The sequence below is a fragment of the Vombatus ursinus genome, unplaced genomic scaffold, assembly GCF_900497805.2.
Source record: "Vombatus ursinus unplaced genomic scaffold, bare-nosed wombat genome assembly UNPS02009835.1, whole genome shotgun sequence".
Taxonomy (NCBI): Eukaryota; Metazoa; Chordata; class Mammalia; order Diprotodontia; family Vombatidae; genus Vombatus; species Vombatus ursinus.
The window spans coordinates 2,616,178-2,641,562 of NW_020949613.1; positions in this window are offsets into that span (position 1 = coordinate 2,616,178).

Consider the following 25,385-nt stretch of genomic DNA (forward strand, 5'->3'; position numbering starts at 1 on the left):
CTCTAAAAGTCTTATGATGGAAAATGCTATCCATATCCAGAGAAGGAACTTTGAATGGAGTTTGAATGCAGATCAAAGCATACTATTTGCTCTTTTTTTTCTTATGTTTTGTTTTGTTTCTTCTTTCTTGTCATTCCTCTTTATGGGTTCTAATTCTTCTTTACAACATGACTAATGTGAAAATATGTTTAATAGAAATGCACATGTAGAGCTTATATCAGATTTCATGCCATCTTGGGGAGAAAGGCTGGGAGGGAGGGGGAGAAAATTTAAAACTCAAAAGCTTTGGGAAGTGATTGTTAAAAACTAAAAATAAATTAATTTATTAAAAAAAGAAAAGGTAGCTATAGCAATTAGTCAAGAAAAATAAATTAATTAGAATAGGCAATGAGGAAAATTAAACTATCATCCTTTGCAGATGATACAATGGAATATTTATAGAACCCCAAAGGGTCAACTAAAAAACTAATTGAAAAAATGACCAATTATATCAAAGTTATATAATATAAAATAAACCCACTACATCTTCATAATTTCTATATACTACTAACAAAACCCAACAGGAAGAGACAGATAGAGAAATTCCATTTAAAATCACTGCAGACAATATAAAATTCTTGGAAATCTACCTGCCAGACAAACCCAGAGACTATATGAATATAATTACAAAACATTTTTCATATGAATAAAGATTTGAGAAATGCTAATTATTCATGGATAGATTGAATCAATATTATAAAAATGAAAAATCTATGCAAGTTAATTTTCTTATTCAGTACCATACTAATTAAACTACTAAAGAATTATTTTATAGATTTAGAAAAGATAGCCAAATTCTCCTTGAACAACAAAGGTCAAAAATGTTAATAGAATCAATCTAAAAATGTGAAGGAAAGAGCCTTATCAGTACCAGATTTCAAACTACATTACAAAGCTGTAATCAAGAAAACAATCTTGTATTGACTAAGAAAAATATTAATGAATCACTGGAACAGATTAGATTCACAATACACAGTTGTAAATGAGCATAATAATCTAGGTATTCCTAAAACCCAAAGGTCCAAGCTTTGGGGGGCAAGAACTTTGCATTTGATAAGAATTACTGGGACAACTGATATATAGTGGCTTAAAGTAGATTTAGACCAAATCTCACATCTGATTCCAAAATAAGGTCAAAATGGATAAATGATGTAGACAGAAAGGATGATATCATAAGTAAATTAGGGGAGCATGGAAAAAATGTACCTGTCAGATCTCTGGATAATTGAAGAGATGTGAACTATGAGAGATAGAGAGGATCACAAGAAGTAAAATGGATAATTTTGATTACATTACCTTAAGAAAGTTGTACAAGCAAAACCAATGCAATCAAAATTAGAAGAAAAGCAGGGAACTGGGAAATAATTTACAATAAGTTTCTCAACTATATATTGTGAGACAAATTTATAACAATTAGAACAATTCCCCCATATGGTTAAATGATACGAACAGGCAATTTTCAGCAGAAGAAATCAAAGCTATCAATAGTCACATAAAATGTTCTATATCACTATTAGAGAAATACAAATTAAAATAACTCTGACTTACCACCTCATATCTGTCAAACTGGCTAATATGACTGAAAAGGAAATGATAAATGCTGGAGGGGATATGGGAACATAAGGGCACTAATGCACAATTGGTAGAGTTGGGAACTGGTCCAACTATTCTGGAAAATAGTTTGGAACTAAGTCCAAATAGTTGCAACACTATACATACCTTTTGACCTGACAATACTACTACTACTACCTGTGCTGTATCCCAAAGAGATCAGAGAAAAAAAATGAGACATATGTACAAAAAAATTTTAGCAGCTTATTTTGTGGTGGCAAAGAATTGGACTTTGAGGGAATACTCATCAACTGGGGAATGGCTGAACAATGTCATTTATGATTGTGATGGAGTACTTGGAAAATGTTTTATGTACTGATGTAAAATGAAGTAAGCAGAATCAAAAGAAAATTGAACACAATAAAAGCAATATTATAAGGATGATCAACTGTGAAAGATAGCTACTCTGATCAGGACAATACTTCAAGTCAGTTTCCAAGGACCCATGATGAAAAATGCTATCCACCCCCTGAGAAAGAACTGGTGAGCTCTGCGTCCAGATTACAAAATACATTTTTGCCTTCTTTCTTTTTCTTGGTTTGTGCGTGTGCTTTATTTTGCAACATAGTTATTGTGCAAATATTTTTTCTGTCTTCACAAGTATAATCAATATCATAGTGTTTGCCTTATGAAGGGAAAGGAAAGGAGAGAATTTGGAACTGAAAATTTAAAAGAAATGAATTTTAAATTGGAAAAAAAAGCAATTGGAAAACAATGAAATAAATAAAAAAATATTTTTAAAAATTCCCTTTCTATGCAGTTCAGGAGTAGTATTAGAAGAATATATGTTTCAAATGTATTTCTCCTAACACCAAAAAATGTGGGCAAATATGCATGGTTGCACTGAGTAGGCAGTGATTTTTCTCCCACACTGCCAAACATCATTTTGTGGTAGGCTGAGAGCACTATTTTATCTCTTTTGAAGGGAAAAGGGGGAAAAAAAACATGTATATATCCAATGAGAATTTGATTTTAAAAACATTCTTGTGTTCTTTATCAAAGTAGCTGTCTTATGTTAGTTAGACCCTGGGCATCTGTTTCTTCTTTTCATCAATCAACATTTTCTTTTGCTAGAGGATGTTTGACGTAACTGGAGAGAATGCTGTTTCCCTCCTTTAGTCAAAACATATATCTATTTTCATATTGAGTGCATTGTTTTAATTTCAATCTAAAAGACTAGAAAAAAAATCAGCAAGAGGCAAATCAATGAATGATATCAAAAAGACCACTCAGATTCTTTCTGAAAAGTCCTCCCCAAACTAAAATCAAGCTGTATCAAACATTCCTTTGCAAGTTCAAACTGAGACTCAGGAATTTCTGCTATGACATTAAAAGTATTTTCATTGATTCCCATCCCTTACTGGTTCCAAAACAAATGTGATATGTAGATCTATTTGAAACATAAAAGATATAGTTATCAAACTCAAATGGCTAAAATGAAGATAAAGTACTCTGAGGAAACATTAGCTTGAAAATCAATATGCAACTCAATCAAAATAACTTCTAGGTATGGAGAATTGAATCTATTACAAAATCCCCCAAACTTTTTGCACCAGCATGTAAATACAAATGAGTCCTATGTTACTTACATTTTTTCTCAAACCCTGATATCCAGACATTAGACCCCAAGGCCTAGACCTTGTCTTAAGTGAGGAGATTACAGTAACTTGCTAAGACATAAACAAATCTAGTTGACATGCTCATCTTGACCAGGGAGATAAGAAAAACATTCAGTGTAAGACTGTTTTAAGGCTAAGGGGAGGCTGGCCTGGAGTTACAAAGAGGGGACTAGGAAAATGTCCCCAGTGATAGTTACTACAGATGGAAAACACCCATTTTCAGTGCAGATTGAGAAAGATACAGACAGAAACAGGTAGACATGTACACAGTTGGAGGAAAGACTTATGTCTCCATTGCTTGTAGAGACAACCCTGATAGCTACTCACATCATTGTCCCTCTGCTTTATGCCTCCTTATTATACCTAGCTAAATATCACATACAGATGACCTTTCTAATATATATAATATGTGTGTGTGTGTGAGACATCCTATTTCCACATTATGAAGGAAATCTTAGGCTCACAGATCTTGAATTAAGGGACTTTAAAGTTTAACTAGTCCAATCCATCATTCAACAAATGAGGATATTTTGAGGGACCGAAGTTTCCTGCATAACATACCAAACAATCAAATGCTCTGTCAACAAGCATTTATTAGTTACCTGTTCCATACCAAGTATTGTGATAGATGCCAGTAATAAATCAGTGACAGAGCTAAGATCCACTGACTCGAAGTTGTGCTTTCCTTCCACTGTGTCATGTTGCTTCTCTATAGGAGTCAGCTTTTTCTTCTCCCTTTACCTAAATTCCATCCTCTCTGGTCTATGATATCAAGGTTATAACCCCTAACACTATATTTCATTATTTTATACCTACCTACCTACACACACATATATACATGTATTTATGTGTATGTGTTTATACATACATGCATATACATATACATATATACATATACATACACACATATATGATGTGTTTGTGTGTTCTTTGGGAGTTGAAGGCATTCTATCACTGAAAAGACGTGGCATCATGAGAGAGAGAAGGGAAGAGAAATAAGCATTGTATAATGTCTAACACATGCAAGTCACTGTGCTAAGCAGTTGACAAATATTTTATTTGATTCCCAAAATAGCCCTACAATGTAGGTTCTGTTATTATCTTCATTTTTCTTTTGAGGAAACTGAGACAACATAACTTAAGTGACTTGACTAGGGTCATCACAGCTAGTGATGTCTGAGACTGAATCTAAACTCAGATCTTCCTGATCTCAAACCTAACATTCAATCCAATTTGTTCCATAGCTGCCTAATTATGAAACAAATAAACTAGTTGATCCTGACTTTGGGCCCAGCACTCTATCCACTGTGTCACATTTTTTATTTTGGAAGTAATAGCATATTTATTGAATAGATGGGTTAACAAAACTTCTGGAAAATCCAGAAAGCAGTTTGAGAAGAATTATATTTAGACCAATATCTTACTCCTTATGCCACAATAAATTCAAAATGAATGTCACCTGAATATTAAAAATTAAACTATTGAGCAAAGATGACAGAGTAAAAGCAGTTGCTTGCTTGAGCTCTTCCCTAAACCCATCCAAATACCTATAAAAATGACTCTAAACAAATTATAGAGTAGCAGAACCCACAAAAAGACAGAGTAAAACAAATTTCTAGCCTAAGACAACCTGGATGGTTGATAGGAAAGGTCTGTTGTGTTGGGCTGGGAGAGGAGCACAGTTCAGCGTGGGCCATGCAGACAAAGACAGGTCCCCAGCAAACCTGGAGCAGACCTCAGGAGACTGAATCATGGGCATCTGTTATAGTTTCCAGACTTCTCAACCCTCAAACACCAAAGACAACTTAGAAGGTCAGTGGGAAAGATCTGTCAAACCTGAGTGAGGGAGGAATCTGGTCCAGTCCTGGCCCTTCTGCAGCCATAGGGCAACAGCTACAGCAGCAGTGACTGCTTCTGGAGCTCTTGGCCCACAGATGGTAGGTGGTAGAGCAAGTGGCTGATCAGAGAGGAATTGCAGGGACCTCTTTGTTGGCACTGAGTCAGGATTCTCTTGATTTTTGCATGCTTGGATCTGAGTCATAGTCCTAGGTGGTGGTCCTGGGGCAAGGAGGAGCACTGGTGAAACAAAGCTTGTGGTTGGGGTGGAGAGGGAATCTTCCTCACGGTTTCAAGGCAGAAAAAGAGGGTTGGGCTGGAAGCAAGATGAGTGGTCTGAAGGGCCCTGCTACCACGAGGATGAATGGTTCACTCATTTGCTTTTAAAGGGAATAATTTCAGCTTCTGAGTGAAGAAATGGGACTAGATAACCCTTAAGACTCCTTTCCACTGTATATTTTATTAGCCATTAACATTTAGGTGAACATCAAATGCACATACTTGGAGCAAAGTTGGGGGTAGTAGAAGCCTGTGGGACCATGAGACGACTATAAAAACAACACTGAAGAGTGCCTTCTGCTAGATTTTGCCTTGGACTTCCCTTATTGAGCAACTTATTTATGAAACATCTTTACATAGTTTCTTCATAGTTTATAGTCTTTTTAATTGAATAACCTTTGAAAATGATCTTAGATTCAAATTGTCCCTTTTTTTATTGTATGTGGCAAAATGTCCAAAGCCAAAATAAATCTATTAGAATAGAGATATGGGGGGTTGTGTTTGGAAGTGCTGGAGGAAAGAAGAGGAATCCAATATTTTATGGCAAGTTTTGAATGTTTTTAGGGACTTAATCACAGATCATAAAAACTTCCTATTTAAATTGTAGAAAATGATTTTTTACATCAAGTAGGCTGTATTGACTATCACTCAATACTGAGGGAGTATTTAAATTTTAATGCAGTAATAAGCAGCATTAAAGAACTATAATTATGGTATTTTAGTGTTTAGATTTTTTTTCATTATTTTGTGAACAGCTGTGGGATACTTTGGAATCTCTTAGAAAATATCTTCCAGGTTCTCAAATCATATCACCACAGGAACTTAGAACTGCAAGAGACCTTAAAACTTTCATGTATATAGAAACTGTGGCAGAAATACTAATTTATTTGCCCAAATTCACCTAGATTTTTTTAGTGTCTCTCCACTCTCCATCCATTCTTCCTCCTTTCCCAAATTCCCACTCATCATATGAACTATATTTGATACCCCTGCTCCAGCTCCCACTGCTTTTTAAGTATTAAATACTATTTTGTTTTCAAACAAGGATCTGCCTTGTCTTCCTCCCTCTTCCTTTTTGAGAAAGCAAGGGGTAAAAAAACTTAGAGATATAAAGTTAAACAATAATTCCCAGATTAATTGGCCATGTCCAAAAAAAACTATGTCTCAATATGTACTCTGAGTCCATCACCTCTCTATCAGAAGGTGGACAACATATTGCATCATGAGCCCTCTGGAATTGTGACTGCTCATTATGTTGATCAGAATTTTTAAATCTTTCCAATTTGTCCATCTCTACAATATTGTTGTTATTCAAGCCCTCATTGTTCATGAAAATGCCAACTGTCACTATTTAAAGAATATAAGATGCACAGTATGTCTTGTATGGGATTAGACTGATCTACTGTTGTGAGGTACACATCATCACTACAAATGAAACCCAAGAACTCTCTTTGATCAAAACATCTTGGAAACAACTGCACTTACCAGTGACAGATTTGGAAGTGAAGAATAATAGCTTTTAATTTAAAAGATGATTTTTACATACTTGTCTTGCCTCATAGTTCAAAGCTGGCATCAAAAAGCAAGATTTGTTCCTTTGAACAATGTCATATTTGCATATAACCTTTAAGAGCCTTTTACATCTCAAGCAAAATAATTTAAGGAACTATGAAATGACTTAGGCAATCAGGTCAATGATTAAGGCACCAAGAATATAAGACATTAAGAATGTGTCAAGAATAATTCTAAGGATCATTGACTCAAAATTTTAAGGTGATCTAAAAAGTTCATTTTCCATGGTATCATGTAGAGAGTGTCAAACAAGGAGTTAAAGGACCTAAGATTTGATCTCTGCTTTGTTGCTAATTTCCTGAGACTGGGTAAGCCACTAAATATTTCTAGATGTTAGTTTCCATATCTGTAAAATGAATGGTTTGGCTGGATGGTCTTTAATATCTCTTCCAATTCCTATGATCCTATGGATACCCCTGGATCTCAGTTCACTCATGTGGAAAATGAAGAGGTTGAAGTAGATGAAACATAAGATCCCTTGTAGCTCTCAACCTATGATTTTATGATCCTAAGCCCTCTAATACAACTTCTGCCCCAAGATAGGCTTCCTCTTTAAAGCCTCTCTGACAGATGAACTTTTAAATTTTGTTTATTTCCACCTTGGTGATGAGAATTGATAAAATATAAATTATTGCTATTGAAGCTCAGGGATCTGATGACTTGCCTATCTAAAATTATAGTTAGCATTTATATAATATTCTAAGGTTTGCAAAGTTCTTTACACATATCATATAATTTTTGTTCTCCTCACAATGATTCTGGGAGGTAAATGTTATAATTATTTCCATTTTGTAGAGGAGTAATTTTAGACATATGGAAGTTAAATTACTGGCCCAGGTTCACACAGATAGGAAGTGTCTAAGATTGGATTTGAATACAGGTCTTCATGACTCCAGGTCTGGAACTCTATTGATGCAGTTACCTAATTTTGTTGTGAATCTGAGAGATGTTTTCTACATTGGAGAAGAGATATAATGTGCTCAAAATTACATTACTCCAATGGATGATTGATCTCATTGATGCAGGTACTCCATTCAACAGGCCACTACCCATTCATCCTTACCATAAGTTTTTCTGTGAGAATTGACTATCCCTCTCTCTTGCCATTTGAATGGCAATCTTTTTTTTCCTAATCGTACATACCTTCAATGATATCTTTTAATGTTCACAATGCTTTATTTTTAATGGGCTATACTGTGATCCTGCCTTTCAAGTACCTCTCTGTAATATTTGGCAATATTAATAAAAGTAGTCAGTATACCAAGGAAATTAAGGATCAAAAGAAAGGCCCTATATAAATATCAAATTTAAAGCCATATTTTTTGTAGTAGGAAATATCTAGAAATAAGGTAGATACCAATCAATTTGGGAATGACTAAACACACTATGGTATGTGAATGTAATGCAAAACTCTGGGAAGTGCAGCTCCAAGGGGGAAAGTCCCAGGCTGAGAAACATCCTGCAACAGTGAAACATCCATCTGAAAGGAGCCAAAGAAAGTGAAAGGAAAGGCCCAGGTAAGCAGGCAACCTCCAGGGGCCAGTCTACCCAATCCTACTCCTAGAGTTCCAGTGCTGCTGATTCCAGCCCAACACCAGGTAAGCTGCCAGAACCCTACAACCTCAGCCTCAGAGGCCAGCATCAGAGGCCCAAGCACACAAAGCCAGTGATCAGGCCCCATGATCTCAAAACAAGAAGCTTGGGTCAGTGCCCTCTGCCCCCCAGCAGAAGAGCTCAATCTTTTTAAAGGCCAGGAAATAAGCAAATGCCATGAGCAAAAAGAAATGTACCATAGATTCTTATTATGGGAACAGTGAAGATCAAGGCAGAAATTTTGAACAGGACAATAATGTCAACAAACCCACATCTGGAACTTGAAAAAAGAATATGAACTGGTCTGAAGCCCAAAAAGCCTGTGCAGTAAGAAATGATTGAGCGCAGAGAATCATGGGAAGAATTATATGAACTGATGAAAAGTAAAGAGAACCAGGAAATCAACACATACACAAAACTACAACAATATAAATAGAACAAAACCAGAAAAACAATCAATGCTGAATGCAGTTGAATTATATTGCTCAAACTTGTCCCTCTTTTGCAGAGATAGAAGGCTATATGTAGACAGCACTGAATATAATTCCACACTTTTTGATGTATGTTTTTTTCCCACCTTTATTTTTCTTTTATAAATTTTTTTTTATTATAAGGGATAATACTCTGATAGGAGAGGTAAGAAGGGATATGTTGATAATGAAGGTGATGTAAAAAGAAATGATTTGAATGCAAATTTATTTTTAATTAATTAATTAATTTTTAGTTTTCAGCATGCACTTCCACAAGACTTTGAGTTCCAAATTTTCTCCCCATCTCTCCTCTCCACCACCCCAAGACAGAGTGCATTCTGAATATCCCTTTCCCCATCTGCCCTTCCTTCTATCACCCTCCTTCTCTTATCCTCTTCCCCTTCTATTTTCTTGAAGGGCAGGATAGATTTCTATACCCGTTTTCCTGTATATCCTATTTCCCAGTTGCATGTAAAAATAATTTAAAATTTTTTTATTAATTTATTTTGATTTATCAACAATTACTTCCATAAGCTTTTGAGTTTTAAATTTTTCTCCCACCTCCTTCCCTCCTCCTTCCCCAAGACAGTGCACAATCTGATATAGGCTCTACATATACATTCCTCTTAAACATATTTTCACATTAGTCATATTGTAAGGAAGAATTAGAAGCAATAGAAGGAACCACAAGAAAGAGGAAACGAAACAAAACAGAAGAAAAAAAGAGCAAAAAGAATGCTTCAATGTGCATTCAAACTTCATTCTTCTTTCTTTGAATGTGGATAGCATTTTCCATCATGAGATTTTTTGGTAATGCCTTAGATCCTTGCATTGTTGAGAAGGGCTAAGTCTATCAAAGTTAGCCATCACACAACATGGCTGTGTACAATGTTCCCCTGATTCTGCTCACTTCACTCAGCATCAGTGCATACAAGTCTTTCCAGGTTATTCTGAAGTCTGCCTGTTCATCATTTCTTATAGCACAATAGTATTCCATTACATTCATACACCACAACATTTATATACCACAAGTCATTCCCCAATTGATGGGCATCCCCTCAATTTCCAATTCTTTGCCACCACAAAAAGAGTTGCTACAAACATTTTTGTACATGTGGATTCTTCTCCCATTTGTATGATCTCTTTGGGATACAGCCCTAGAAGTGCTATTGTTGGGTCAAAAGGCATGCACATTTTTATAGCCCTTTGGGCATAGTTCCAAATTGCTCTCCAAAATGGTTGGATCAATTCACAACTCCACCAACAATGCATTAGTGTTCCAATTTTCCCACACCTTCTCCAACATTTATCATTTTCCTGTTTTATCATGTTGGCCAATCTGATAGGTGTGACATGGTACCTCAGAGTCATTTTGATTAGAGTTTCTCTAATTAATAGTGATTTAGAGCATTTTTTCATATGACTATAGATGGCTTTAATTTCTTCATCTGATAGCTGCCTGTTCATGTCCTTTGACCATTTATCAATTAGGAAATGACTTGTATTCTTATAAATTTGAATTAATTGTCTATATATTTTAGAAATGAAGCTCTTATCAGAGACACTGGTTGTAAAAATTCTTTTCCAGTTTTCTGCTTCCTTCCTAATCTTGGTTGCATTGCTTTGTTTATGCAAAAACTTTTCAATTTAATTTAATCAAAATTATCCATTTTGCATTTCATAATGTTCTCTATCTCTTGTTTGGCCATAAATTCTTCTGTTCTTCATAAATCTGACAGGTAAACTATTCCTTGTGGTCCCAGTTTGCTTATACTATCAGCCTTTATGTGTAAATCATGAACCCATTTTGACTTTATTCTGGTATATGGTGTGAGAGTTTGGTCTATGCCTAGTTTCTGCCATACTCTTTTTCAGTTTCCCTAGCAATTTTTTGTCAAATAATGAGTTCTTATCCCAGAAGCTGGGGTCTTTGGGTTTAAAAAAATAATTTTTAACATTTGTTTTTTAAACTTTAAGTTGCAAATTCTCTCCCTTCCTCCCTCCCTCCCCACCCTAATTGAGAAGGCAAGCAATTTAATATAGGTTATATATGTGTAGTCATGAAAAACACTTCCATAATAGTCATGTTGTGAAAGACTAACTGTAATTCCCTCCATCCTATCCTGCTTTCCCATTTATTCTATTCTATCTTTTGATCCTGTCCTTCCTGAAAAATATTTGCTTCCGATTGTCCCCTCCCCCAATCTATCCTCCCTTATTTCTTTTTCCCCTATTTTCCTATAGGGTAAGATAGATTTTCATACTCAATTGAGTGTGTATGTTGTTCTCTCCTTAAGCCAAATCAAATGAGAATTAGATTCACTCATTCCCTTTCTCTCTCCCCCCCTCTTCCCCTCACCTGTACAAGCTTTTTCTTGCATCTTTTATGTGAGATATTTACTTCATTCTACCTCTCCCTTTCTTCTATCCCCAGTACAATTCTCTCTCAGCACTTCATTTTATTATATGTATATGTATGTATGTATGTATATATGTATGTGTGTGTATATGTGTGTGTATGTGTGTGTATATATATATACACATATATATATGTATATGTATATGTATATATTCCCTCCAACTACCCTAATACTGAGAAAGGTCTCATGAGTTACAAACATTATCTTTCCATGTAGGAAAGTAAACAGTTCAACTTTAATAAGTCCTTTATGATTTCTCTTTCCTGTTTATCTTTTCATGCTTCTCTTGAGTCTTGTATTTGAAAGTCAAATTTTCTATTCAGTTCTGGTATTTTCATCAAGAATGCTTGAAAGTCCTCTATTTCATTGAATTTCCATTTTCCCCTGGAAGTTATACTCATTTTTGTTGGGTAGGGGATTCTTGGTTTTAATCCTAGTACCTTTGACTTGCAGAATATTATATTCTAAGTCCTCAGATCCCTTAATGTAGAAGCTGCTAAATTTTGTGTTATCTTGATTGTGTTTCCACAGTAGTTGAACTCTTTCTTTCTGGCTGCTTGCAATATTTATTCCTCGACCTAGTAACTCTGGAATTTGGGTATAATATTTCTAAGAATTTTGCTTTTGGGATCTCTTTCAGGGGGTGATTGGTGGATTCTTTCAATTTCTATTTTACTCTCTAGTTCTAGAAAATCAAAGCAGTTTTTCTTGATAATTTCTTTCTTTCTTTCTTTCTTTCTTTCTTTCTTTCTTTCTTTCTTTCTTTCTTTCTTTCTTTCTTTCTTTCTTTCTTTCTTTTGTTTTTGGTGAGGCAATTGGGGTTAAGTAACTTGCCCAGGGTCACATAGCTAGTAAGTGTTTGGTCTGAGGCTGGATTTGAACTCAGGTCCTTCTGACTTCAGGGCCAGTGCTCTACCACTGCACCACCTAGCTGCCCGGATAATTTCTTTAAAGATGATGCCTAGGCTATTTTTTGATCATGGCTTTCAGGTAGTCCAATAATTTTTAAATTATCTCTCCTGGATCTATTTTCCAGGTCAGTTGTTTTTCAATGAAATATTTTACTGTCTTCTAGTTTTTCATTCTTTTGGTTTTGTTTTATAATTTCTTCATTTCTCATAGAATCATTAACTTCTATTTCCCCCATTCTAATTTTTAAGGAAGTATTTTCTTCAGTGAGCTTTTGGGCCTCCTCTTCTATTTGGCCAATTCTGCTTTTTAAGGCATTCTTCTCCTTATTGGCTTTTTGGACCTCTTTTGCCATTTGAGTTAGTCTATTTTTAAAGTGTTATTTTCTTCAGTATTTGTGGGGTCTCCTTTAGCAAGCTGTTGACTCATTTTTCATGATTTTCTTGCATCACTCTCATTTCTCTTCCCAATTTTTCCTCTACTTCTCTTACTTGCTTCTCAAAATCCTTTTTGAGCTCTTCCATGGCCTGAGACCAATTCATATTTTTCTTTGAGGTTTTGAATGTAGGAGCTTTGACTTTGTTGTCTTCTTCTTCTTGTATCTTTTGATCTTCTTTGGCACCAAAGTAAGGTTCTATAGTCTGAGTGTTTTTTCCCACTGTTTGCTCATATTCCCAATCAATTATTTGACTTTTTAACTCTTTGTTAAGGTAGGGCTCTGCTTCCAATGTGGAGGGTATACTGTCCCAAGCTTCAGAGTTTTGTGTTGGTGGTTTCTGAGGTACTTCTAATGACCTGTAAATTTTGAGTTCTTCCAAGATGGTATGGTCAAAGGAGAGGTGTTTACTCCTTTCTTGGCCTCTGCTCTGGTCTATGAGTGACCAGAAACACTCTTTTCTGCCTTGGAACTGTGAGTAGGATTCCCTCTCCACTGCTGCCACAAGCCTCCACACCAGCGTTTTCCCTTGGCCCAGGACTGCCACCCTGGACTGTGACTCAGATCCACGCATGGAGAAAGCATGAAAATCCTGCCTCAGCACCAGTAAAGAGATCCCTGCAATCCCCTGTGATCAATCACTTGATACCCCCAATGTCTGTGGGCCAAGAACTCCAGAAGCAGCCATTGCCACCATTACTCTGGTGCTGTGCCATGGCTGTGACCAGACCATGTTTCTTTCTCACCCAGGTCTGACACACCTTTCCCACTGACCTTCTTAGTTGTCTTTCACATTTGTGGTTTGAGAAGTTTGTAAACCACCATTGCTGCCCCGTGATTCAGTCACCTGAAGCCTGCTTCAGGTTTCCTGAAGCCTGCTTCAGGTTTCCTGAAGCCACATCTTTGCCTGTGCACCCATGCTGAACTCTATTCCTCTCCCAGCCCAGTGCAACAGACCTCTCCTGTTGATCTTCCAGGTTGTCTTGGCCTGGAAATTTGTTTCACTCTGTCTTTTTGTGGGTTGTGCTGCTCTATAATTTGTTTAGAGTCATTTTTTATAGGTATTTGGAGGGGTTTGGGGGAGAGCTCAAGCAAGTCACTGCTTTTATTCTGCAATCTTGGCTCCACCCTCCAAATTTATTTTTTTTAAGTAAAATAAGTCAGAATGCTGTTATGCAAATAAATGATGAAATTTAGATATAAAGAAGACATAAGTGAATTCATCATCCTTTTTTTTCACTGATGAGGTAAGAGACAATGGGTGTAGAATGCCACATATTTATGTTACAGCAATCATTATAAATGGAAAGAATCTTAAGGATTATCTAGTTTAATTTCCTCATTTTACAAAATAAAGACCCAGAGGAAGTAATTTGTACAAGATCATACAGTTACTTTGGGAGAAGGGGGCAGATCTGCAACTAGAGTTCAGGTTCCTTAGTTCATTCCACCACACTACATAGTCTATCTAATTGAACTCAGATAAAAGGGTATGCTGTTGGGGTTCAGTTGTTTCAATCAAGTCCAGCTCTTTGTGATCTCATTTGGGGCTTTCTTAGCAAAGATATTGGAGTGGTTCCTTTTCCTTCTCTAGATCATTTTATAGATGAGGAACTGAGGCAAATAGGGTTAAATGACTTGCCTAAAGTCATACAGCGAAGTAAAAGTCTAAGGCCAGATTTGAACTCGGAAAGATGAGTCTTCCTGGTTTCAGGCCTATCACATTATCCACTGTACCATCCAGCTTGCCCATATCTGTAATCATGGACATTATGCACACTACATATTCATAATGCACATAATTAAGTGTTTGCATGTATGTGTATATATGCAAATGCATGAATATGTCTGTGAATATATGTATACTTAGTTATATGTATATTTACATGTATATATATGCCTAAATGTACACTTACCCATATGCATATTTATATACATTATACACATACCATCCTCTAGTCCAAACTCCTTATTTTACAAATGCAGAAATTAAGATCCAAAGAGGTTAAATAAGTTGCCTAAGGTCACACTAGGAGTAAGTGACAAAGTAAGTTCTTAGACTGAGTTCCTCTGATTCTTTATCTTGAAGTACTTGTATTACAATATATTGAATGTAAAAGGTGTGTTATGAGGGATGCTTTTGATCAATTTCATAAGTTCTCCCCTAATCAACATAATTAGGTCACAGGGTATAGACCTTTTTCTCAAGGACACATCTTTTACTAATAATAACAATAATTATAATAACTAGCATTTATATGTTACTTTTAAGATTTTTAAAAAATTTATATTTGATGTCTTATTTCATTGTATTCCATGGAGATAGAAGTGAAACCAGTACCTTAGTGAGTGAATTGTTCTGATAAATGCTAGCCTGAGGTTTAGGAGGATTCGTTGCCATTATAGGGAACATCCTTTCCATGGTCCATAAAAAAAAAGTTGAAATGGCTTAGATTCCGTTATTTTTCCAAGCTTTCTCTCCCTTGGATGTGCAGAAGGACAGCAAAGGAGAGGAAGATTCCTCATCCTTCCATTCCATGCCCACGTCCCTGCCACTACCAGAAAATACAGTTTCTAGAAGTCTGTCGTAAGAAGATTCTCTTTAGCTTCCCTTCCTAGTTGCCTTCTATTTTTATGTTTTTCTTTTCTAAACACATACTAAAGAAACAAAGATTCTGAAAGTGGACCTTTCCAATCTTTGGGTCTTACCTTGAAGGTAATCTTAAATTCAAGAGTTTTCATAAGAATGAGTTTATGAGCAAACAACTTCCAGAAAGGAGATTTCCTCCATTGTAAATAGTATATTGAAGTGAGAAGACTACCAGTTACCTAGAGAACTAATGCAACCTTGTAGGGATCCAGAAGATCTAGACCTTTCTAATTTTCCATGATATTTTTGTAAGTTACTCAGATGATGAAGAAAGATAAATGTGATGCATTTGTTACATAGCCCCAAAAGATATTTATCTTCTCATGTGGGATACAGTTTAAAGAGTCTAATGAACTGTTTGTGTGTTTATGCTTATCTATCCATTGACGGGTTCTGGTGAGACCTTTAAACTATTTTATGCTGTAAAGGAAATAAAGTCTGTCTTACACTTGAGGCACATATCATCCATTGAGTATCTATGGGAAAGTGGAGACCCTCTTATTCATTTGGGTGGAATAATGGATTTGAGCCATTGTTTGGTCATTTCAGCAATGCCTTACTCTTCATGGCCCCATTGGAGGTTTTCTTGGAAAAGATATTAGAGTAGTTTGCCATTTCCTTCTTCAGATCATTTTATAGATGAGGAAACTGAGACAAATAGGGATAAGTGACTTGGCCAGGGTTACATAACTAGTAAGTGTCTGACACCAGATTTGAACACAGCAGGATGAGTCTTCCTGACTCCAGGCCTGGAATGCTATACATTGTGCCACCTAGCTGCCCCAGAGTTGAGCCATATCTAAATATTACTCAAATTCTCCCTACAGTTTTACTCCAAGGTGAGGACAATAAGCTGAAAGAAATAGAATTCTTACCCAAAATTGAATACAATCTGTAGGAGCCCAGAATTTACATATGTAAAGAATCTTTGATTTCTTCTGGCTATTGACTCCTGCCATCACCTTGGATTTCAATACCTCTATCATTTGGTATATAAGTCCTAGGAAGGTGCTTGAGGTAATTGAAGGTTGTGACTTGCTCAGACTCGTAAAGTCAGTAAGTATGAGAGGTGGGATTTGAACTTAGTTCTTCCACATTCCACACCCAACACCCTGTATACTATACCATACTACCTTCAGTGTTTGTTTGTTTTTTACTTTTTTTTGAGGTAATGGGGTGAAGTGACTTGCTGAGTCTAACTAACACAGTTAGTAAGTGTCAAGTGTCTGAGTTCAGATTTGAACTCAGGCCTTCCTGAATCTAGGGCCAGTGCTATATCCGCTGTACCATCTAGTTGCCCCTGAGTGGTTTTTTTTTAATACTTAGAGTGTAGTTTCTTCAGACCAATATATTTTACCACACAACAAGGATAAAATACATTTGTCAGCTATGCAAATGCTGCCTTGGAAAGTTAAAGAGTTTTGAAATTCTGACTCACACAGTTTCCTAGGTTACCAATATTCTTCTCAATGTCATGGCTTAGACACAGTTTGGGCTTCTGCTGTCACTTTGACAGCTTCACTTACAAAGCATTCATTTTGGCCTTTTGAATGGTTTCAGAGGTAACTGATAGATATCAGGGAGCATGGAAGAGCCTCAGAAAGAGTGTAATCCTTGCATCAGAGACTCTCATTACACAAATGGTCTGTTTGCACTTTGGAGAATTTTTTTTTCATTTCTCTTGGCTTGTATGTACCTATCAAGGAAATTTCTGCATCATACCTCTCAGTTTACTGAGACTCTACTCATGAGCATGTCATTCAAAGCATTACAGAAGAAAATTTTAGTGTAAGAAAGAAAAAAATATTAAACAGACTTTCAAATATGCAGCCATTAGTTCTACATATCCCCATTGTAAATCCCTAGAGTCACTTAAAGTTCCAAAGATAAAAATTCTTTTGACTAAGGATGCCCCTAAATAATCCATTCCATTGATGTGACTCTCAGCTGGTCTCAGCTATGATCTCTCTCTCTCTCTGGGCAGCTAGATGTTACAATGAATTGGGCCTGGAGTCAAAAAGAACTGAGGTCAAATTTAACCTGGGACACTTGTTAATTTTGTAACCCTGGGCAAGTCACTTAACTTGTGTTTGCTTCAGTTAACTCATCTGTAAAATGGGTATAATAATGATATGTACCTTGTTGGGTTGAGGGAAGGATAAAATGAGACAATAATAGTAAAACACATAGTACAGTATCTGGCACATAGTAAGCACTATATAAATTTTAGCTCTTTCATTTTTCTTTCCTTTTGTGTCTTTGTTTCTGTGTCTGTCATTTGTTTCAATTTGTGTGTCTTTCTGACTGTCTCTGTTGCTCTGTATGTCTCTCTGTCTCTGTCTTTTTCTTTCTCTCTCCTCTCCTCTTTCTGCTATATGTTCTCTCTAGCTCCACACTATGACCATACCTTTCAAAAAGCTTAGCAGAAGAAGAGAAAATGTCTTGTAAAGATTGCATGACATAACCCCCAGGCAAGATGAAACAAAAATGTATGGTTTCTTTTGCCTTTAGTAGCTTGGTGACCTCTCTCTGACTTTTTTCTTTCCTTTCCCCTTCTTCCCTTCAGTTATTATCTCATCTCATCTCATCTCATCTCATCTCATCTCATCTCTCTCTCTCTCTCTCTCTCTCTCTCTCTCTCTCTCTCTCTCTCTCCCCCCTCTCTTTCTCCCACTCCCTCTCTCTTTGTCTTATACTCACAGGCATAGCCATTCTCTTAAGCCAATGGATGGGGAGTGAGAAAGAAAATAAGTTTCAATCAAGGACACCCTGATTTAAAAAAAATTGCATGAGCTAGTAATTATTTTAAAGTGATAAAATTGAAAAAGGATTCCTATTGGCAGAGAGGTTCTCCATTTCTCCTGGAATATATTAGCACCTTCTCAATGACATTCAAAGTTAGTCCAAAGAAATCAGAACTATCCACACTGGAGAAACAAAATCAATGAAAGAAAAAAATACGTGAGTGTGTGTGTGTGTGTGTGTGTGTGTGTATCTTAATTGATACGATGTTGCTATGAAGAAAGCTAATCGAGTACAGATTTTGGATTTAAGGAATAGAAAATGAGCTAGACCAATACCTGAAAAGGAAGAGAAGATTAGTTTGATACATATTTTCAAAACTGATTACCAGTTTCAATGATTTCATCTTATCATCATTCTTCTTCTTCTTAAAGTTTATCTTTTTTTTTAAACACGAATACTCTTTTGGTGAAATTATATGGTTATAAATCATGGATCACCATAGTTTTAGGAAAATAAAAATTGAAGATATCCTAAAAAACAATGAATAGATTTCTGGTTGGTATAAGTAGGCTGTGCTGTATTACCAATAATAACTTTGGATGAGAAGTATCATAAAATACACCATCAAGGACATGTATGATTAGAAAAAAAAGTTTTTTTCCCCTATTGGCTATATAGAGAGAATAAAGAACAACACATGGACCTTAGTATTACATTGTTATTTAATAAACAAAAGCACAAAGAAGGGTCTCTGACATACTAGGTTGAACTTTTATGGTTGGTGTACGGGAAAAAATGGATAAAAACCATATAGGACAGGAAGGAATGAATATGTTGTATGATCTCTGGTGTTTTAGATTGGTTCATGAATCAATGAGAACATTGAGGTTGTGTTAGTCTCTGAAAGTCCTAAAATCACAACAATTGGAAAACTTTCACATTGGAAAACATTTATTAGCCGAATTGTATTTAAGGCAGTTTCTGCCTTACCAGTGAGTTGCATTAAATGTGTTTCATTTCTAAAACCAGTGGGTCAGAAGTTAAAAAAGCATTTTCCTATATCTATAAATTCAAAGTCATAAATTAGAAGATATCTCTAATGCTATATTGTGTAGCTCACACCTGAACAAGAATTTACCCCTAAATATCATTAACATGTGTTCATCTAGCTCTTATTTAAAGTTATGACATGACTAATGTCAACCAGGTTCCCTACTTCTCATCCTTACCTTAGAAAAAGGTAATAAAGCTAGGATTTGATTGGCCTCAGGATTAGGGGGCTCAAGTTCAAGCCATGCTTCCCTTGAAACATCTTCCTAGTGGTATCTGGCTTTGTTGATGTGGTTTCCTGGTCAACTGGGGGCATAAAAGACTCTACCCAATGGAAACAGGCCCTTCTGCCATGGTGAATATTTGAAGATCATAGGAGTTTCTACATTCTATTTTGCAGACTAGGCACATTTCCATATGGAAATAAGGGGTCCATATCTACATAAGCTAAGTAATATTGTATGCATCTTACATATTCTTGCTATGTTGTTTAACTAAATCTTTTCTTATCAATACTTCAATGATTTATGAGTGCTTCATTTTGCTTCAACTTCAAACCTGAACTGAAAGAGTGCCATTATGAAGCATACCCCAACAGACGATTTACAGTAAGCAGGAACCCATTACCTTCTGAGGCAGCCCATTCCACTTTGAAGTAATCCCACATTTTAGACTACTTTTCTTTACATCAAACCTAAATCTGCTCTCTCTGCAACTTCTATCCATGCTTATTTTCTTGGAAGTAAAGTAGAACAAGTTCAGTCATTCTTCTATATTATAGAGCTTCTGACACTTGAAACTATCTCATTTTTTTCCACGTCTTGTCTTCTCCAGGTGAAACATTCCCAATTCTTTCAACTCATACCTATAGGGGGTAAGTAGGTGATGCTGTATATAAGGCTCTGGGCCTGGAGACAGGAAGACCTGAGTTCCAATCCAGCTTCAGACACTTTTCTAACTCTGTGATTCTGAACAAGTCACTTAACCTTGGTCTGCCTTAGTTTCTTCATTTGTAAAATGGTCATAATAATAGCACCTATCCTCTAGGGATGTTGTGAGGATCAACTGAAATAATTTTAAAGTGCTTAACACAGTGATTGATATATAGCAAGATATAGCAATAACTATATAAATATAAGCTATTATTAGGTAATGCGACATGGTCTTGAGTCTCTTTAGAATATAGTTACCCTCACTTATAGATATTCTAGCTCCTCTAATGTATATCATTCAATGTGATTCCTATAACTGAACACAGTCACCACATATCAAAGGCAAAATAAAAAAGCAAGCAAAAAACCCCAACAACATCCTCAAGGAAAGCAAAAATGCTGCATAGCAGTACAATGGAAAGAGCACTAGACTTGGAACTGTCAATAAGGACAACTCATCTCTACATCCTATTCCCCCTTTCATTAAAATAATTTGGAAAAAAAATAGAAAAAGGAACCAAACTCATTAATCTTACAAGTTCCTTTTACCTATCCAAGTTCTTCACATAACATCTTTACCTTCAATGGTCCAGTGGTATTGGATGGGCCAGTTCAATCAAATAAATATCTATGTGACCTTGACTCATGAATAGACGTCAGATTTTACTAAGTATTGCTGCCTAAATAACAACAAAACAAAAGGAAAAAATCCTATTTTTAAAGATTCTTCTTTTTTTAAAGATACTAAAGATGAGAGATATGAAGAACTTAAAGGAACATAGGAAAACTTGTATGGAATAAAACACAGAAAAGAAGGCATAACTATAGGGATCCTCAAAATGTGAATGAGGACAACACTAAAAGATATGAGAATTCAGATGAAATGCAAAGAATATTCTTGGCTCATGAGAAGTTAAGTCAAATCAACAACAGTTTCTTCAGTATCTACTGTGTGTCAGACACTATGTTAAACTCTGACGAACCAGAGAAAGATAATATACACTCGCCTTCTTTCATTAGAAAGCAGGGCAGCTAGGTGGAGCAGCAGATAGAACTCCAGGCTTAGAGTCAGGAAGACTTATCTTTCTAAGCTTAAATATGGCCTCAGACACTTACTAGCTGTGGGACCCTGGGCAAGTCACTTAACCCTGTTTGCCTCAGTTCCTCATCTGTAAAATGGGCTGGAGAAGGAAATGACAAACCACTACAGTATCTCTGCCAGAAAAAACAACAACAACAACAACAACAATAACCCAAATGGGGTCACAGAGAGTCGGACACAACTGAAATTGACTGAACTCCTAACTGGCTAGACCACAGGGGCAGAAGTCATATGATTTACCAGATGCTAACACTCTGAAATTTTGATTTGCTTAACTGCTTTTCTGCTTGCTTTTTTTTCTATTACAAGGGAATATAGGGCTAACGTATTATTGAAAAATGAAAAGTAATGTAAAAAGCAAAAAGCATCAATAAAACATTTTAAAGTGGATTGAAATGAATAGAGAAACAGCCTTAATGGTGATTTAATGACAGTTACTGAAAAGTCAGGGTATTTTACATTGAAATCCTTTGTTTACTGAAATGGAAATTTTGAGAAATTTTGAGAAATTTTGCTTAGTTGTATTTATTCTGAATATTTTTGGGAAAATCATTTTTAAATAAATTACTCAGAGAGCAACCTGGTCTTTGGACAATTTGAGTTTTCTAGACTTCTATTATTTTAAGATCTTGGAATATCTAAATTAGAAGAGGCTATAAAGTTTAATTTTTTCTGTCTTCAAAACTTAAGTTCTGCCGATATAGAATTGAGACAACTTTTTTTCAATGTTGCTATCTAACACTTACTTCCTAGAACATTAGGTTTTTCCTTATTTGAAAAAAAAGATAAGGTAAAATGAGAAGGTGTATTTGTAAGAAGATGCAGACATATATATAGTATACAGAAGACAAAACACTAGGTACTATACATGGTCAAGTATCATGATCTTCATTCCATAAGGAAAAATTATTAGCAGAGCACCTGATTCTGCCCACAAGAAATGAAAGACCAAAAGTCACTTTAAAAAAGCAGATAGGATTCTGAGATGGTTAGACTTTTAAAGCATTATGAAAAACAATAGGGGAGGGTGGGTGTATCTGGACCTATATTTTCATCCATGCAAAGAATTACCAATGTGACAGCTTTCTTGACTCAGTAAGATCTACAAATCTTCTTTAAGTTATAGTCTGAGAATTTCTCAGGGCATACAGTATCTATGTGACTTACCTCTGGTCACAGAGCTAGTATGGATCAGAAACAGAAGAGAAAGAATGTTACGAGAGGTGCTTAATCTTTTCAGTCAATTTTAAAAAGTGCTTAGAACCACTTGCTAAATAAATAAATAAATATACATATATATGAAGAGACAGAGAGACATAATATGCAGACAGTGCACATAAAAAGCATTAATTATCAGTCAATGCCTGTCCAACATATAATGTGGCTGAAATAGCAAATAATTGTTTTAACTGTACCTGACCAAAATTTCTTACATTCTTTCAACAGAGAATTGAATTCTGAGTTCAAACTGTTTCTGTTTTCCTTTGCCATAATGGATAAGTTTCCTGGCAATGCAATTGATGGATTGGAAAGGGTACATACTGGGATAGGTTCTTCTGAACAAGGAGCTGTTTTTAACACATAATGAAAGTGAGTTTAATGCACTGAAGTGGGAGTCAGTTTGCCTGAGTTCTAGGTCTGGCTTTATCATTACTTCACTATGTGAACCAAAGTAGATCATTTCTAGAATCATTTCCTCTTTAGATGTTAGTTTTCTCATCTGCAAATGAGGATTATATGATTATTTTTTGAACTAGTCTAGAGTATTTATTGAATTGGAAAAGCAATATGAACTAGGCACATTTTTTTATTAATTTATTTTGATTTATCAACAATCACTTCATATGCTTTTGAGTTTAAATATTTTCTCCCCCTTCCTCCCCACCACCCTCCCCAAGACAGAGCACAGTCTGGTATAGGCTATACATTGACATTGATATTAAACATATTTTCACATTAGTGATGTTGTAAGTAGAAATTAAAACCAATAGGAGGAACCATCAGAAAGAGGAAACAAAACTCAACAGAAGAGAAAAAAAATAACGATTCGGCTTCCATAGTTCTTTCTTTGGGTGTGGACAGCATTTTCTATCACAAGGCCTCTGGAAATCTTAGATCCTTGTATTGCCAGGAAGGGTTAAGTTTATCAATATTAGTTATCACGCAACGTGACTGTTATTGTCAGACCATACAAGTCTTCCCCAGGTTTTTCTGAAGTCAGCATGTTCGTCAATTCTTATAGCACAATAGTATTCCATCACATTCATATACCACAACTTGCTCAGCCATTCCCCAATTGATGGGCATCCTCTCAATTTCCAATTCTTTGCCACCACAAAAAGAGCTGCTATGAATATTTTTGTACATGTAGGTCCTTTTCCCATTTGTGCGATCTCTTTGGGACATAGCCCTAGAAGTGCTATTGCTGGGTCAAAGGGTATGCACATTTTTATAGCCCTTTGGGCATAGTTCCAAATTGCTCTCCAAAATGGTTGGATCATTTCACAACTCCACCAACAATGCATTAGTGTTCCAATTTTCCCAAATCTTCTCCAACATTTATCATTTTCCTGTTTTGTCATGTTGGCCATTCTGATAGGTGTGATGTGGTACTTCAGAGTTGTTCTGATATGCATTTCTCTAATCAATAGTGATTTAGAGCATTTTTTCATATGACTATAGATGGCTTTAATTTGTTCATCTGAGAACTATGTTCATATCCTTTGACCATTTATCAATTGGGGAATGGCTTGTATTCTTATAAATTTGACTTAATTCTTTATATATTTTAGAAATGAGGCCCTTACCAGAGAGACTGGTTGTAAAAATTGTTTCCCAATTTTCTACTTTCCTTCTAGTTGCATTGGCTTTGTTTGTGCAAAATCTTTTCAATTTAATGTAATCAAAATTATGTATTTTACTTTTTTTAATGTTCTCTATCTCCTGTTTGGTCATGAATTCTTTTGTTCTCCATAGATCTGACAGGTAAACTATTCCCTGCTCTCCCAGTTTGCTTATAGTATCAGCCTTTATATCTAAATCATGTACCCATTTTGACTTTATTTTGGTATATGGTGTGAGATTTTCGTCTATGCCTAGTTTCTGCCATACTCTTTTCCAGTTTTCCCAGTAGTTTTTTTTTTTTTTTTCAAAGAGTAGGGTCTTATCCCAGAAGCTAGGTTCTTTGAGTTTATCAAATAACAGATTACTATAGTCATTGCGTGCTGTGCCTTGCATACTTAACCTATTCCACTGATCCATCACTCTATTTCTTAGACAGTACCAAGCAGTTTTGATGATTGCTGCTTTATAATACAATTTAAGATCTGAAATGACTAAGCCACCTTCCCCTGCATTTCTTTTCATTAGTTCTCTTGATATTCTGGACCTTTTGTTCTTCCAAATGAATCTTGTTATTATTTTTTGTAACTCTATAAAATAAGTTTTTGGTAGTTTGATTGGTATGGCACTGAATAAGTAAATTAGCTTAGGTAGAATTGTCATTTTTATTATATTAGCTCGGCCTACCCATGAGCAACTGATGTTTTTCCAATTATTTAGATCTGATTTTATTTGTGTGAAAAGTGTTTTGTAATTGTGTTCATAGAGTTCCTGGGTTTGTTTCAGGAGGCAGACTCCTAAATATTTTATAATGTCCACAGTAAGTTTAAATGGAATTTCTCTTTCTATCTCTTGCTGCTCGGCTTTGTTGGTAATATATAGAAATGCCAATGATTTATGTGGGTTTATTTTACAGCCTGCAACTTTGCTAAAGTTGTTTATTATTTCAAGTAGTTTTTTGCTTGATTCTCTGGGATTCTTTAAGTATAACATCATGTCATCTGCAAAGAGTGATAGCTTTGTTTCCTCTTTGCCTTATTCTAATGCCTTCAATGTCTTTTTCTTCTCTTACTGCTAAAGCTAATGTTTTCAGTATGATGTTCTATAACAGTGGTGATAATGGACATCCTTATTTCACCCCCTATCTTATTGGAAATGCTTCTAGCTTGTCCCCATTACATATTATGCTTGCTGAAGGTTTTAGATAGATGCTATTTTTTTTAAGGAAGACTCCATTTATACCTATGCTCTCTAGTATTTTTAATAGGAATGGGTGTTGTA